The sequence below is a fragment of the Nyctereutes procyonoides genome, unplaced genomic scaffold (genome assembly GCF_905146905.1).
Source record: "Nyctereutes procyonoides isolate TBG_1078 unplaced genomic scaffold, NYPRO_anot_genome, whole genome shotgun sequence".
NCBI classification, from domain to species: domain Eukaryota; kingdom Metazoa; phylum Chordata; class Mammalia; order Carnivora; family Canidae; genus Nyctereutes; species Nyctereutes procyonoides.
The window spans coordinates 37,181,680-37,193,987 of NW_026575042.1; positions in this window are offsets into that span (position 1 = coordinate 37,181,680).

Genomic DNA, 12,308 nt, shown 5'->3' on the forward strand with positions numbered 1-12,308 from the left:
ATGTGGTTTGATGGGAGATTTTACAGATGATCTTTATTTATTTTTTTAAATGATCTTTAATACAATGAGAATAATGCTCCTTTCCCTGACTCTTAGGATTGTTTAGACTCAAGTGAGCAATAAAGGTGATAGCACGTTACAAAGCAGAAAATGCTGTAAAGATGATGAGGTTTTATAAGATGCAAATATGTATGTGCACAGTAGTACATATACATAAATGTATGTATGCCAAATATAAGCAAGAAATTCATAAATATATGTGCTATGCTGAGCCATAATCTCTTTGTATGTCTATATATTTCAACATCCCTATCAGTCTTTCTTCAGAGAAGAGTCTATGACTACAGGAACAGATAATTAGTTGCTATGTCTACCCTAAAACAGCTCACAGCAAGTTGGTATAGTCACTAGCTAAGTAAACAGTGGTTTGTGTTCAGCTCTCCTTTTTTTTTCCTTTTTTTCTTTTGATATCCTCTCTAGATTTATTCTCCATTTAGCACATCTGTACTGAGGCCTGGGTGCAAGGTGTGAGAATACAGTGGTGAATTAAGTAGACATGGTCCCTGCCCCATGTTTTTTACAATCTAAAGAGAGAGGCAGATAAAGTAAATACATAGATATGTTGATGACTGGAAATGATAAAAGTGCCAGGAAGGAAAGGAGTGTGGAGCTGAGAGGTATCAACTCTAAAGAGGGTGCAATGTTTTTGCCCTTCCCCCCCAGATTCATGTGTTGAAATATTAATCCCAAGGTGGGCTTCAGGAAATGATTAGGTCATGAGGGTGAAGCCCTCATGAATAGGATCAGTGCCCTAATAAGAAGCCATAGAGCTAGCTTTCTCTTTTTCTATCAAAGAGGATACAAGTAGCCAGCAGTCTGCAGCCCAGAAGAGGGCCCTCCCTCGATCCTGACCATGCTGGCACTCTGATCTTGGACTTCCAGCCTCTAGAACTTTGAGAAATAAATTTCTATTGTTTATAAGACACCCAGTCTATGACACTTTGTTATAGCCACCCTCACAGATTAAGACAAAGGTATTAGTGAAGGACTCCCCAGGAGATGAATTTAAAGCTATTTCCTTAAAAATGGGGAAGAACCAGCCATGTGATGAGCAGAGGAGAAAAGCATTCCAGATAGAAGAAGGCATGTTCAAGAAACAGGAACACATCTAGAGAGGCTGGTGTATAGGAAAAAAGGAGAGAAAAGGACAAGAAAGTGGCCTTGTCAGGATCTAAGGGCCATCACAGAGGGCATGTGTCTCAGGAAGCTGCTGAAAGATGTTAATTAAGCTAGGCAATGTGACAACCCTATTTATATTTCAGTGGTATTGCCTTTGGTTCTGGATGGGAAATAAGCCATAGGGGGCCAACAGAAAAGGAAAGAGGACTGTTAGCACAAGCATGGATACCTGGGCTGGGAGACAGATTCAAAGTGGAATCATAGCCCTTTCTTACTAATAGAGGGTGTGGGTAAGCAGGAGAGAGGACTCAAGGATGATACCCAAGATTCTGGATTAAGCACTGGGTGGATGATGAATCCAGGCAGCGGAGATTGGACAAGCTTTGGAGAATATCAGAATTCTGCCTTGAATGAGTGAAGATCCTGAAGGACAAGTAAATGGAATCAAACAGTAGCAGCTGGGTGCATGTCATTCAGTTTGCTGAAAAACAGAAACCACACCAATCTTTTTAACAGAGAGAACTGAATATATGGACTGGTAAACAGACTGGAGGACTGATGACAGAAAAAGCACACTAAGAGGACACAGGCCAAAAAAAAAGGCTATCATGAGGACAGCTTGCAAAAGAGCAAGGAGGCAGGGATGAATGGGGAACTCAGCATAATAGGTACACAGAAAGCATTCACTGGTGAGTTGTTAAACTCTGAGTTTGCCATGTATGTATTTCCCTCTTTTTGTTTTGAGATATAATAAGAAACAGGGAAATGTTGGATATCATTTAAATCATTGCTATTATTTCAGTGGTTCCCCTACTCTAAAGTAAATAAGGAATATAGTATATGCAGAAAACAGAGAGAGAACATGAATGTGGTGGGAGCACTCCTACATGCAAGTTCCCCTATTTTTTTAAAGATTTTATTTATTTATTCATGAGAGACACATAGAGAGGCAGAGACATAGGCAGAGGGAGAAGCAGGCTCCCTTCGGGGAGCCCAAAGAGGGACTCAATCCCATGACTCCAAGACCACGACCTAAGCCAAAGGCAGATGCTCAACCACTGAGCCACCTAGGTTGTCCCACGTGTCCCTATTTTTGCCTGCTTCCATGTATTCCTAGTACAAGCCATCACCAACACTCAGCTATGCCATCACAGACTCAGCTATGTCACACACACACACACACACACACACACACTCACACAAGTACATATTCACATATATATCAACATACACAGGCACACACACACATGCTTTATAGACATACAAACACCCATGCACTTGTATACAAACACTTTTATGGACACACATATGCATGCATGCACACACACATATATTCAACATTCACTGCCTCTGTACCACATCACCCATTCTGAGGTCATGGAAAACTTCCTGGACTAATAGGGACTTGCCTTGAGGGCTGAAGGACTAGAAGATCAAATAGGCATAGTTCTGAAAGAATGCTTTTTTATTTTTTTTAAAGATTTTACTTATTTACTTGACAGAGAGAGAGAACATAAGCAGGGGGAACAGTAAAGGGAAAGGGAGAAGCAGGCTCCTCACTGAGCAGACAGCCCAATGTGGGGCTCGATCCCAGGACCCTGGGATCATGACCTGAGCCAAAGGCAGAAGCTTAACCTACTGAGCCACCCAGGTGTCCCTGAGAGAACACTTTAATATCTGTGACGGAAGGTAGGACACTGGCGGAGCAGGGAGGGCAGGGTATGGAGACAAGATGGAAGGGGGTAAGGTGAGGCAGTTCTCTGCCACCCTAGTCTTCAAATGATCTAAGAGGACATTTTGGCTTGATATCAAAGGGTTTCTTTGTCAGCAAACGACCAGAAGAATCAGGTTTTCTAGAAGTTCTCAGAAAAGCTAATACATTCCAAGGCAAATAATTGACTGAAACTAGGAAAAAATGCAATTTGGGGAGAAGCCCAAGGGACACGTGTTACTGCAAAGCTGAAGTGGGCCCAGAAGCTTGAATTTTTTTATACCAAGTTGTAGAAGTTAGCAAAATAAGGTCCAAAACAGAGTTCTTCAGATGCTGTGAATCTATGCATGACTTCATTTCCATTCCTTTAATTCCACCAGGAGCTACAATTTCTAAATTTTCCTTCAGGAAAAAAATCATTTAGCTCAGAAATAATGCTTTCTATATAAAACTGTAGCAGTTTCAGGGTTTATTTCTTTGATTTTGTTTCCTTCCAAGAAAATCAGAATAAAAGGAGTATTTCATCTTAATAAAGCCAGGTGTGAGAAGTTTCTCTCTGAGCACCAAAGCAGATAACAAATTCACTCAAGAAAAATTGACCAAGTGCTGCACCCACCTGGCCCTGGGCATATGGAACAAATAGAGCCAGCTCTGCCCTCCATGTTTCCCACATGAAATGGTGGAAGAAAAATCAAGTCCTACCCCTACGTGGGCTTTGATGTCAAGGCCAGACTTCATAAGAGTAGAACCATTCATGATATCCCTGAGGTCATGACAATTGAAGGGAACTGAAGAAGCAGAGAATGAGAAGAAAGCATAGTAGGTAGGAGAACAGCATGAATAAAAATGCAGAAGCTAAACTAGTATGTCAGATGCATGAATGTAAAATAACAAGAAATATATATTGGTCTCTCCTCCTGGTTCTTGATGCAGGGCTCCTAAATCTCTTGGAATTTTCTAGGTGATAGGAGTATCTTTCATTCTACTGAGGTAATCCAATGAGCTTCTAAATGGAAGTCAGTCTCCAGAAAGACCAAGCTATGATTAGAAGCTTAGAATTTTCAGTCCCACACCTCATTCTCCAGAGAGAGGATAAGGGCCAGAATGGAGTTAATAATTGATCAAGCCTATGTGATGAAGCCTCCATAAAAATCCCAATAGCATTAGGCTTCAAGGAGCTTCTAGGCTGGTGGAGACATCCACATACTGGGAAGGTGGCACACCCCAACTCCATGGAAACAGAAGCTCTTGTGCTGAGACCCTCCGAGACCTCAGCCTATATACCTCTTTACCTGACTATTCTGTATCTTTTATCATGTCCTTTATTGTATAATAATCTGGCCAAGATGTATTTTCCTGAGTCTTGTGAGCTATTCTTGCTAGAATAGCTACCAAATGACTAAACCCAAGGAGGAGTTGTAGGAGCCCTGATCTATAGCCTATCTTCTATAGGTCAGAAGTCCAGGTGACCTAGGGTATGCGAGTGGTGTCTGAAGTGAGCCAGTCTTGTGGGACTGAGCTCTTAGGTTGAGGGACCTGATGCTGACTCCAGGTAGATCATGTCAGAATTGACATGAGTGATAGGATACCAGCTGGTTCACAGAACTGCATGGTATGGGAAATGCCCCCACACATGTGGTGTCAGAGTGTCAGAAGTGAAGTTTGACAGCAATTTGAGAGTAAAGGAGAAATAACACACAGGAGTGTGGTTTCCCTCCTTAAGAGTGATAAGCCTTGATGGGGATTTGAGGCAAATTATAGGAGTCGATGAAAAACAGATTTTGAGTTTATCCTATGGCTAATGAGAAGCATATATAGGTTGTTGAGCTGGAAATGAATAATAATAGTAATTATAGTAGTAATAACTAACATTTATGACAATATTACAGGCACTAAATGCAAAGCACGTTACATGTCCTGCCTGTGTAATTCTCACAAAAGCCCTTTGAGACAGGCACTGTAATGATCTCCACTTTACTGGTAAGGAAAATGAGGCCCAGAGGGGTTAAGTAACTTGTCTGGGGTCACACAGCGTACAAGTGGCACAGAGAGGTTGAGGTGGAATGCAGCCCTCGACCCGGAGGCTGTGATGGGTAAGCATTCTGTGCTGCCTCCACCCTGGGCCCTGAGGATGAAATTGAAAGGCAAGAGAAGCAAAGGTAAGAGGTAAAGAGGGGTTCGGCGATATTCCTGGGTCTGCATCAGGATCCACCCCAGTCTTCCCGAATCCTCCTTTGTAATTTAAGCTAATTGGAGTAGAGGTTCTGCTACTTACAGTATGCCCTCCCTTCACCCTTTATTAGTATCAGACCGGGGTGCATCCGTGCCTTCCTCACTTGCTAAGTGCTGGGGACACGGAGATAAAGGAGATGCTGCCCCACCCTCAAGACTGAAACCATGTGGAAAGGGTCACGGCATACAGGGTGGGTCACAGTGCGAGGAGGAGGACCCAGGATGCTCCAGGGAGTCAAGGAAGGCTCCCAGTGAAGGCTGCACGTGGTGGTATGGAGGGCACGTGGTGTTTGCCAGGTGAGCATGGGGAACAGAAGCATTAGATGAGGGACCCAGGTCCTCACCCAGGCCCAGGAACACCCACCAAGATCCTCTCACAGGATCCAGACAGACCCTTTCCTTGCATTGTCACCTCACATCAGTAGAGGCTTTTGGTGCCCACCTCCTCACAAAGAATAGTAACAGAAAGGCCACTGATATCCAAGTACCAGACATTCAATGTCCTTAACTAAAGTGTTTGTTTCCCAGTTTAAAAAAAGCTGCAGGTCTTATATGGGTAAAAGTGAATGTCTATGATTTAGAGAAATAAATCAACTTTTCTTGGCACCAGCCCAATGTCTCTGGGGGTTTAAAAGTGATAATCTATCTGTCAGATTGGAGAGACCTCACTCACCTCAGGCCTCCCACTCTGAAGACTGGATCTTCTCAATGGATCAACTCTAATTAGAAAACAAGGCTTTCCTGCTGCCCCCAGCTCTCCAGGAATAATCAGAAAGGGAAAATGAAGTCTCTAAGGCATTTGCAGGTTCCCCAGGAGGACACTTCATTTGAGTAATTGTCACCTTCCCAGAGTGATGCCCCAAGAGAGCACCAGCAATGGAGGCAACCAGACCTGGGCCCATGTCCTGTCTCTGCCATCTGTTCCTATAGGACTCTGTGCAGGTGTTTACACTCTCTGGGCCCAGGACTTCACTCTGTAAAAGGGGAAGGATAGCCATGAAGACTACAGGGGTATAAAATGAGAATATATGCCCACAGTCTCAAGCACAGCGCCTGGCCTGTGACAGATGCTCAGCAATTGAGATTTGTTGCTACAATTGCAGTGATAATCCACAAGATTACCATTGTTCCATTCAGTTGTGTCTTGATGCAGGCTGCTTCTGTTAACACAGAGCAGTTCTGAACTTATTCCAAAGTACTGGGTTCTTTTTAAGAATCTGCAGAAATGACAGACCCTGGGGAAAAACACAAACACACAGGATTTTGCACAGGATTTCAGTGAAGTCAAGAAGCCCTAAATTCCACTTCTGTGCCCCATCTGGCAGGAGTCCACAAGTCCTGCAAGTTCCAAAGTCCTGCATCTGGAGAACCTGCCTATCTCTGAACTGATTTATTTTGCACTGAGGCAAGAGTGAGAGAGACTTTGCATTTTCCCAGGGCAGTGTTGGGAGACCTGTCGCCATGCCACCATGAACGGCTCACAGAGATCTCCTGACCCACAGAGGCCCAGCATTGGGCCACAGAGCAACCAAGAAGCTGCAGGAATTGGTGTGTACACCAAGCACTGTTTGCAGCCTGAGAAAATAGCAGCACCTATCCCACGCATGAGCTTGCATTTTCCAAATGTAGGAAGCTGCCACGGCAATGAACAAATACAAAATATAGAGAGTTACTACAAGCCCAAGCACCAACCTATGGAGGTACCAGAAAGATTTTGACATTTAGGGAGACCCTCAAACTTGACAAGGTCAGAAATCCCTGCTGTGGTCCAGCTGCCCTTCCCCGGCCCCCAGCCCGTGTCAGCATCCATGACAGAGGGTTGCCTAGGCAATGCCCGAGCAGTTGGCCTCCTGTGGCAACTAATATAATTAAAGTAGAAACCTTTTCAAGCACAGTTTAAACAGAAGAGAATCATACCACAACCAAGGGCCCCTTTATTTAACTCCAGCAAATAAATGCCATTTCCAGGGTCCCTGGGTCACGGTCTCTGCTCACAGCCACTTTGCCAGTTCTCCACACCTAGCCTCTCACACACAAAGAGAAGGTTTAGGTTGGATTTGTCTTTGTTTTTTTTTTTTTTCTTTCATCTTGCTCTCTTAAAATCACAGAAACTAAAGTTAAATAAAAAGATTAATTTTGCCTGATTTTCAAATTTGAGGAGCCTATGTTTCAGTTTGCTCCCAACTGCTACTCAATCAGAATAGCAGGTTTAAACTGTCTTCAACCTATTATGCTTTAGCCAAAGAACACATGAGGAAATTTAACGACAGCAATACGCACAGATGCCTTACAGCAAGAGAATGAATGAAACTCTTTCAAAGCCTTCTCCATCACATTTGTGTTCCTCCTCTGAGCCCAGCCTGTGCTTCTTCCCTCCTCCCCCACCCCAACCTCATTCCTCTTATTTAATCTTCAGAGGGCTTTTGTCTTAAAATAAAAGTAAACAAATCTATCACTCCCTTTCCTTCATTTCTTCCTTTGAAATGATTGGTCACCTGCATAACCTGCAATTCCAGAAGCTTCCACCAGGGGATGATACTCCATTATTATAGACTGATCAATATTTGTATAAGAGTCAAACGCCAATATTTGCTCTTCTATATAAACCTCTAGGTGGTGGGATGATTAGGTAAATCTGCTTCTGCACCTCTATGCTTTTCCTTTACTTTTGAAAGGGAACAGATTTCTCTGATAATCAGAAAAGAAGTTTATTTTAAATATCTTAAAGTTATTACAGTATAATAGTATTATTCAAATACAAAGAACAAAATGAATGCTGGAGTATTACCTTTTATTATCATCAAATATAAGGGTATATATATGATGAATTCCAGGACTCTGGATACTTGCCCATCCTATTAAGAGGCTATTTATTATTTAAATGGTCATCCTTGTCACACACACACACACACACACACACACACACACTCGCATGTTAATTTAACTCTGATAAAAGATACCAAATGCTGCTGCTGTTGCAAATAATATGAATTCCAGGAATTCCAGTGACTGATCTCTCCTTTGGTCTTATGAAATCCTTTCAGTCTGTCACTGTTGGTCGGTATGTGTACAAGAAAATTTAAAGAAAGAAAGGAAACAACTGAAGTGTTTTTCTTGCCTTTATCTTCTTATCTTCTCAGATCTAGCATTGGGATTTTCCATTTTCACATCCGAATTGCCAGTCTACAAAAACTCTAAAGAGTAGCAATGCTTTCTGCAATAGTGGTTGTAAAGAAATGTTGTATGAACATATTATATTGGATTTTAATTTCTCCATGCAAAATAAGACTTTTTTTGGAGTTTATTGCTAATCCAGCAATCCTGCTTCTAATAATATATGCTATGGAAATAAAACAAATATACAAAGATGCATGTCAGGGATGCTTGTTGCAAAGAGGTTCAAAATAACAAAAAAATAAATAAGTAAAAACAACCAAAATGTCTACCATTTAGGAGGTTGGTTTTTTAAAATATATTTTTATACTTTGAAACACCATAAGGTCATTAAAAGGAATGAAACTAGCATTTATGTGCTTCCATAGAAAGATGTCCACTGGTAGATTTAAGGGGGGAAAACAAAAGGAGCTAGTGTGAAAGGAATTATAGCATAATCCTGTAGAGACTAGTTAATCAGAATTTTCCATTGGTTGATGTAAGCTCCAAAGCTGAGAACAAAAGATGATACATATACACCCATTCTAAAGAGAATCTGTAGCCACATTCATGCAGAACCAGCTAAAAGGCAGTAAAACCAGTCCAGTAACAACTACTCCATCCTGGTTATGAATAAGAAGATGAGTGATTCAAACAGAGTTCATTGAACATGAAGTAGGATTAGAAAATTGGATTCCTCTCTTACTCTGTAGTGGAAGGAAAGGGTATCCCCAAGAAGAGAACTGTTTGGAGAGACTGGGATGCTTGTGAGAAAAGCTAATAGTTTGCTTGCCAGCTAGAAACTAAGGTGTAAAAACAGAATCCCATCTCAGTGATTGTGGTAAACTAGATATCCATTGAGCAAATTTTCCCTCCAATCAACCATCATCATGGGAGTATTCTTTCCCACTCCATCAATGTTAGGCTTGGTCATGTGATTTTCTTTGGCCTCATGGTGAACAAAGCATACTTACCACCTCTCACCCGTGGACTTTGCACTCAGTCATGGGATTTGCTATGGCCAATGAGATACTAGTCGACATGGTATATGCAGAGGTTTGAAGGGTCCATACATGATTTTGTTTGTCTCCTTGTACTTCTGTCATCTTCTGGGTATAGCTACCCTAGGCAACTGCTTCTTCTTTACCTTTGACCCATAAGGCACATGGAACAAACCTGAGCCCAACTAGCAGTAGAGAGCCAAGAATGCTAAGAACCACCACTTAAAGCTGAGCTTTCCAGACAGGCCAACTTGTCAATAAGTTGAACTGCAGCCCAATGAGTGTGAGGATAAGTGCTTATTGTTCCACTCACTGAGTTTGGGGGTAGTTGTTATATATAGTATTATTGTACCAAGAGCTAACCAATACAATAGTGAGTTCTTCAGACATTTTGATAATTTACTCTGGGAATTTGTGACATAGTCACCCTAGAGATTCCTTCCTGGAAACTTTTCAGGCTAGAATCTGGCAAAAGCTGCCCCTAATGTCCAGACAAGAAGAGCTGGGACAGAGTTTGACAATAACAAGGATGTATGAAATCCCCATGTGTCGAATGAACACAGAGGTTAGTAAGTTTGAGCCATCCCGGTGGAATTTTGCTCAAAAGTAGTATCTGCCAGGGATGCCTGGATGGCTAAGTTGGTTAAACATCTGCGTTAGGCTCAGGTCATGATCTCAGCGTATCCATGTCCTTGCTCAATGGAGAGTCTGTGTCTCCCTCTGCCCCACCCCGCTGCTCATTTTCTCTCTCTTTCTCTCTCTCTCTCTCTCAAATAAATAAATAATAAATAAATAAATAAATAATAAATAATCTTTAAAAAAAAAGTGGTGCCTGCCAGGTGGGGAAACCCACCAAGAAGAGGCTGTGGGTGTACCTTTGAGGGCAAGAGTAGAGGGCACAGCAGTTAGCATCAAGGGTGTGAAAGGAAAGCAAGGAAGAGCGGGAAAAATGATCATGCCCCCTTTCCCACTGTAGATCCTAAGCCTGAGCCATTGTAAACTGGACAGAGAAGTGAGATGAGACATCAGAGATTTTATTTGGATTTGGCTAGGCCTTTAAATACCTGAAAACAGAATTTTTATAGCTGAGAATGACCAGAAAGCTATAGAATTTTCTAGAGGTTACATTACAGGGAAAGAAAAAAATCTGACAGGATGTATAGGAAGACAATGATGGAACTTTAACCGTTCAGTAAAATGGTTACACCCATTATATAAATTATATAATATATATAATAAGCATGCCAATAGACATTTTTATATTTTTATTTTTGTTTTGGGAAAACAAATGGCCCAGTGTGGGTCTGAGCCAGGGCTGTCTGTTGAGCAGGGGGCTCCTGCAATGGAAGCAGACTGCAGGCTTCTCCTCTACTTAGTTCCCTTGGCTCTAACAATACGGCTCATTCCTCAGCAAATTTCCCTTCAAATGTTCAGCCTGTGGCAATGAGATATTTTTATAGCTTTTTATTTAACATCCCCTTGAGAATTATCGTTTGCTTTTACGCAGTATTATCAAGAAACAAAAGCAACAAAAATGCATTTTAATTGTTCAAGCTATTTGGCTCTTCTTCTTTCAGATAATAGAGGAATCAGAACCCTGTAGGGCAAAGAACTAAATCCCAGAGTCAGAAGATGGGGAGTCTTGTCTGGTCAGTAGACTGAACTCCCCATGGGACCTCAAGCAAGGCTCTCAACCTTTTTGGGCTTCATTTTCCTTTCATACAGATCCTCTGCAAGACATGTGCCAACTTGTGTGCCAGGGTGTCTTTGTTGTGGAAAAATCTGGGGTTACATTAATTAGAATGTCTGTGCTCTAGTCCTTCCTATTTCACCAAGGAGTACTATCATCTAAGCAAAGGATTTAGTGTCACTGAGCGTCAGTTTCCTTATCTTTAAAACCATAAAAAAAAAGTCATGCCTTTCTTACTTTCCAGGTTTTACTATTGTTTTTATGTTTTGGTTATCTAGTGCTGTGGAACATACTACTACAAAAGATAGTGGCTAAAAACAACCATCTATTTTGCTCATGATTATGTGGGTCAAGGATCTGGGGAAGGATGCAGCTAGATGATTTATCTTAGCCCTACATGGCATCAGCTGGGGCCTTTGGATTCCATTCCAGAATGCTGCTTCACTCACATATCCGGCACAATGATACTTCTTGATCTCTCTCTCTCTCTCTCTCTCTCTCTCTCTCTCTCTCTCTCCCTCTCTGTCTCCCTTCCTCCCTCCCTCCACATGGTTTTTTACCCCAGAGTCTAAATATAGCAGTCAGGAAGCAGAAACTTCCAATCAACTAAAAGCTATTCTCAGGAGTAGAAAGGAAAAAAAAAAAAGCTATTCTCAGAACTAGTATAGTATAACTTCCACTGGATTTACTCTGTTGGTCCAAGTAGTCACACTCCCACCAGGATGGAGAAATCAACTTCATCCCTTAATTGAGGAACAAGGAACATCACATTGCAGAAGAGCAAATGGGATGGTAGATATTAGAAAGTAGAATCTGTCACATATTGTTTTCATTGTTATTCTGGACAAAAATTATGATAGATAAAGAAAGTCTTTGAAAAAAATAAATCTCTGTGCATTTGTCAAGTGCCATGATCCCCACCCCACTTCAATTTCCCACTTATAATCTACTTTGGTTAGTGTTACTTTGAGGTAAGCAATAGATCCATCCCAAATCCAGCTACAGTAACCACCAAAGCATTATCTGTCCCCAGATTGACGTCAATTAATCACCCAGTTAACTCCTTTAACAAGGGGACACTGGATTGTTTTGGTTGAACAGAGACTTGCTATAACAGCCATGACATGCCAGATTATGATCTAGTAACTAACAACCCCCAGATCAATGACTTAAGATTAAAAAAAAAAAAGTGTAACTCTCACTGCATGGCTATCACAGGTCCTCTGGGGCTCTGATGCTCTGAGACACAGCTGACAGAGCATGCCCCATCTGAGCCTTGCTGGGCACCTCAGCAAAGGAATGGAGCATAACTTCAACCCAGAAGGGAGACATGTCACCTCCA